The sequence below is a fragment of the Perna viridis genome, chromosome 3 (assembly GCF_037379345.1).
Source record: "Perna viridis isolate PV_CMFRI_1.1 ecotype Kerala chromosome 3, ASM3737934v1, whole genome shotgun sequence".
Lineage (NCBI taxonomy): Eukaryota > Metazoa > Mollusca > Bivalvia > Mytilida > Mytilidae > Perna > Perna viridis.
The window spans coordinates 46,971,770-46,977,528 of NC_142447.1; the positions used below are offsets into that span (position 1 = coordinate 46,971,770).

The window sequence follows — 5,759 nt, forward strand, 5'->3', positions numbered from 1 at the left end:
CGAGTGCTACATTAAAAGCCGCAATTTTATGAATTTGTACACTGTTACCTTTGATTTTATTATACTTGTACCTTCTAACTCTTTTCAACATTATGTCGACTTATCTTTTTGTTTGAGATTACTTCCTGGATGTGTATTTTGACAACAAATTGCAATTAGCATCAATATATGACCTGCCCTGGTACTCAAAGGTTCCAAGCATTCTTTTACTCAAAAAAGATGCATTTTATGCTTCGTATTTTTTCTAGCCATAAGAAATCTTCTTAACACACTCTGAAAAGCAGAAAATTGTTTTGAAAATGGCAACTATTTGCTTTGCATAAGTATAGATATGGATAAAATATGTTTCCTTAAAAAAAACCAAAAAACAGGGACATTGAATTATTTAAGACAGAAACTCAGTTCCCCTCTAGATAATGATGGATAAATTGCAAATTAATTAAAAGATAATTTAAGCCACTGATATGCATAATAATAAGGGTAAAAATAAGATTAATAATATTGTGATTAGAGCAGGTTGAACGGATTGATTGCCCTCAGATAGCTGGAAAACTAGACTTTTTTTTTCGCGTTAATTGATATAACGAGAATAGGTATGATGAATAAGTCAAAGAGACAACAACCCCACCAGGATGAAAATGTTAGCTCAAGGCTACCTATTGGTCTTCAATGAACGATGAGTAACCCTCACAATCATAGGGCGGGCTGCAGCTGGCCCAAGAACATCATTATACGCAGGTTCAGCGAAAGAGTTGCCCCTATATATTCAACTAAAATAAAAATAAGGTAAAGGTGAAAACGAAACAAGAAATACAGAGGCCAGAAATTCCTGACTTGGGACAGGCGCAAAAGAATGGGTGGAGTTAAAGTACATTGTCGTGATCACAACCCTCTCCCTTTAAAATCTGGCCACTTTGGAAAAAAATATAGAATTAACACATCTAAAGTCAGTTAAAAAGGACTGAATCCCTTGTTACTCAAATGTAAAAACTAAGGACTATTAGTAGATAACTGACATGCCAGCCCCAGAACAGTTTAAACCTACAAAAAGTTATGTTCCCATCATATCAATACAAAATCAATCCCAATTATTCCCATGCGGGATACATCATCATAAATCATTCAATAAGGACACAACCTATGTCATGCCAAAAACAGCTTTTAAATATAGTGTTTTAATTTCTATGTAAAGATCCTACGGGCGTATCAATATTCATACAAAAAAAATTGCTGTCCTTAACGATTTGATAACAATATAATAAATATATCCCTTACGAATGTGCCTATTCAGCGGTTAAGTTAACTTATTGGGAGAGTTTCGAGCTTTCCGTGCTTTGTGTATAATATTACTATAAAACAAAACGTGAGAGATACCCGCACGTATTAATCCTTCACAAGTACATCTATATTTTAGAATGAGTTCCTTGTATCGGTTAAAAAAAATTCGTGAATATTTTAACGAGCTTGTGATATCGGAAATTTTGATGTAGTAATTTCTCGGTTATATGAATATTCTTTTCATTAAAATCCGAAACGCTGTTACAAATACGAGCAAATCGAATCAATTGTAATATGAAAACACAGTGTATGATGGTGACCAGGGGACGTCACTATCTAAAAACGGATAGTTGACAATAGGGAATGAAAAATAATCTCTTTTATCGTATTTTTTGGTATTAATTTTACCATTATCGGTATGAATATTAAGATCAAGAAACGGGCATTCGTTATCATCAATATTAGCTCTATTCAAAGATAGTTCTACAAGATATATATCTTAAGTATTTATATTGAAGTTTGGAGCCAAAACAATGTCCAAATATCTGGAGGTGTTATTAGTTTTTTCAACCAAATATTGTTTGGAAGGGTTTTTTTTCCTACATTGTACCTATAAATTGTAATTCGTTTCAATACAGAAAGAGCTCCGCAATAAGTGGTGCTCAATTGGTCCCCATGGGAATTTTCAATAACATGACGATAAACGGTTTCGCCAAAGCCTACGAAGATGTTGTCTAACAGGTATGTGAATAAAAACATCTGCTTATGCCTTGTATATTTCCAATTTTGTACAGTTAAAGGCGATACATGTAGCTAACTATAGACTACGGAGAAACTTAAACATCATCATAAAACTATACATCATATGTACAATAGTGAATTGGCTAGTTTTTGGAACAAAGGAACTATATGCTGAATCGCAACAAATGCTCCAACGTATTACCTAGATACGAAAAAGTACATACTTTCAGAGATCACCAAAAGCTTCAACAAGTGTGAACTCATCTTAAAATAAGCTCTGAAATGCTCCGGCAACAAAAGTAATAAAACCCACGGAAACAGAACGATGGCATACAAAACAAAGCTAAAATAACGACAAAAGACACACCAATGACCTCCTGACTGATATGATAAATTAGTTTCATAAGACATTAACTACACCCTTTTAATGTACGGTCAAAAATGAACTGAAACAACAAACATACACACCATAAAATTCACTCAATAATACATCCAATTCTTTCCATGTACATGTAGCCCATGGGAGGGTCCGCCGTGCATTCCCACTCATCAACTTCATGGTGATTTTAAGGTACCTTTATACCTCCCATTACTGAATCATTTTGTCGCCAAAGAATATTTTTGGATTCCTTTTCAGTATAAGTCTATATTTGTACCCCACTGGATAAAAAAACCAAGATTCTTGTGACTCAGTTGAATGTGTAAGCTTTTCGTGTCTCAGTTACATGTACACCGAAAGCTATGCTAGCGGGAGTTTTTGCTCCTATCAGGTTCACCTATGCAGGACAGGTGGAAGGCTAGAGGCCGGACCAAAGCGATCCGAACATCGACCGTGGATCCGGTGTTACAAATATATTAGGTAGGTTCACCTGCTAGTTTGCCGTGAGTTATTGGTTGGCAAGAAGGTCTTAGTGGATGAAGGTTGACTGTATCTAGACTCCAGTCGTGACGTATTCCCATGTTCATCGATGGCTAGTTGATCGAGGGTATAGCTGTAGGGGAAATTGGTCGAAGTTCGACCGGTATTTGAGATCGTTCGACTGGTCCTTGACTTCGTCGTTACTGGTTACCACATTACATTACAAGTTGCAATGGCACGGTAATCAGTTCATTTCTTCTCGATCTTCGTTTTACCTAACTTTTGCCTCTGAGGTCAAAGATGTTTCGAAAAATATGCAGAAATCAGCATTTATCATATATGGGGAAGTTTGACCTGGTATAGGGTAAATTCGACCGATAATGGTATAATATACCTGTACTCTCTGTTTTAAGAAGTTGAACTCTTTAACCAGTAGCGTATTTAGCCACGCAGAGTTGATTTCTTGTTTCTCCTTGTGTTCTCAAGCTACCCCATTAATTGTAGGGTGTTTAATTTTCACTAAAGATAGGATCATAGTCTAGAGAGTATATACAGCCCCTGCATGTAAAACCAAGTTATGAAGTTTGTGTGGTCTTTTTATTGGTCCAAGAATGTGTTACAATTCAACAACTTGACATCGTACGGGTCGATGTCCTTAATTGTATGGATTTGGCATCATTTTTCAAATAAGTTTTGGTCTGTGTGCTTCTCTTATTATAATTTGGTTTTCCTACCTTCAAATTATTTAGAGTTGAATTCAGCTGATGAGAGAAATCTTACTCCTCGAAATAGGCATATATTGCATAATAAAGGACATCGTTCACTAACGGCCAAATTTTGCCTAATCTGTAAAACATCATTGTTGGTAATGTTTAGCTAAAGTTAGCTAAAATAAGGTGTGATATGGTGTTAAAGTGCATGTTTCTCAATTTTTCTTTATTTTGGGGTCAAAAATGTCAAAATTGATTGAAAAACCAAGATTTCTGGAAATAATGAATAAAAATTGAAAACCACTACATGTGATTGTAATAGATGACAATAAACGTTTATTTCAGTAATAGTTTTCATATAAATATATAATTTAGTAAATACTAATAAGTTGAATAAGTTGCTGTGGCTTTTAGGGTAAAAAATGCATTTTTTTTTTAAAGAAAAATCACAAAATCCTGGAAATAACCAATTAAAAATTAGAACAACCACCTCTTATTACAATAAATAGCAAATAATATGTACTCCAACAAAGATTTTTATATGAATATCTTTTTTAGTAATACTAACATCTTGTTTGATACTCTTTTGGGTCAGAAATGCATTTTTAAAGAGAAATCACAGATTTCTTGAATTAAACAATACGAAATGAGAACAGCTTCATATGATTATAATAAATAGCAAAAAAACGTTTATTTCAAATATATTATCATATCAATAATGTCTGCGGTCATACTTACACTATATGCATAACTTTTTTGGTTAAAAATGTATTTTTTTTTATTGAAAATCACATATTTTTGGAAATAATTGATAAAACCAACTTCCTATTAATAAGTTACATGGCAAAGACATAAACCGTAATTATACTATTAATGTAGATATTTGTGGCAATACTAATATGTTGAAAGTGATTTTTGGGTGAAAAATACATTGTTTAAAGAAAAAATCACCAAATTCTGGAAATAACCGATAAAAAATGAGAGCAACTACCTACCATTACAAGAAGTAGCTGATAACAATTTTCATTATAGTAATACATGAATAGTGTTTTCGGTTATATCCACACTAAGTTAATGACCTTTTGGGTAAATGCATCTTATAGATATCTGGAAATACTTTATAAATAGTGAAAACAATTTGATAATGATTGTCATCAATAGCAAATAGCACTCACTTCAACTGTAATATCAATTGCTTGTTCGATTATACTAATATAAGTTAGTGACTTTTCGGATAAAGTGCATTTTAAAGAAAAATCACAGTATATGTTGTGATTGTAAAAATGACAATATTTGTCAGAAATTTATTTTTCATTGTATGAGAATATACAATATATACAGCACTTATGTAGTGATATATATATCGCATGCTAATTATATTTTGTGTCTTTAAAATTAGGTTTGTAAACACGACTTAATAAAACCATTAATAACATCTATTACACAAGTACATTGATTACACAAAACACACATAAAAACTCCATACATGTACAATCATTCTTTTAGGCTACTATCACTCTCAAATTCTGATTGGTCAACAAATTGTGCATCCGTAACAGTCAACCAAGTATCTTACACCAAACAGTATGTTTTAACTATGTCACTTACACCATTCAGTATACTCTCACTATGTCACATGAACAATCATTCCTCTATTGTGATGTAATCACTCTCAGAATCAGACTGGTCAACCAATTGTGCATCTTCAACAAACTCGCCCCAGTTTCTTACACCATACAGTCTATTCTCACTGTGTCTCGCAAAACCCAAAGACCACAGTACAGACGTTATGTGAGAACAGACACCGACAACACGAGCATCTGCACGGCATTTACAATACCAGGCACAAGTTGTTGATTCTGTGAATTTAATCCATAAAATATATTGCTTGGATGAAGTGTGTCTGCTTTGGAGTAAACGTTGCAGAGAATGAGTCCAGGATCTTCCTTATAAAATAAAATCTGGCTCTCGTCATCCAAATATTCTTGGATGTAACTGCTGCTATGTTTTAGCTGGTAAACACCACATATTATGTTTCTTGATTCTTCCTCGTCTAGTTTTGGGAAATTGTCTAAATCTTCTGTAATTTGTCACTTAGCAGATCTACGTTCCAAATTATTCTCTTCAACAAAAACTTTAAGAGAATCAATTTGCATAGAAAAAAACTTCAT

At 33.4% G+C, this 5,759-nt stretch overlaps 1 pseudogene; it reads right to left on the minus strand.

Annotated features, from left to right (window-relative positions):
• Positions 1-5,232: 5,232 nt before the first annotated feature.
• LOC148622615 (uncharacterized) lies at positions 5,233-5,759 on the minus strand (annotated as a pseudogene).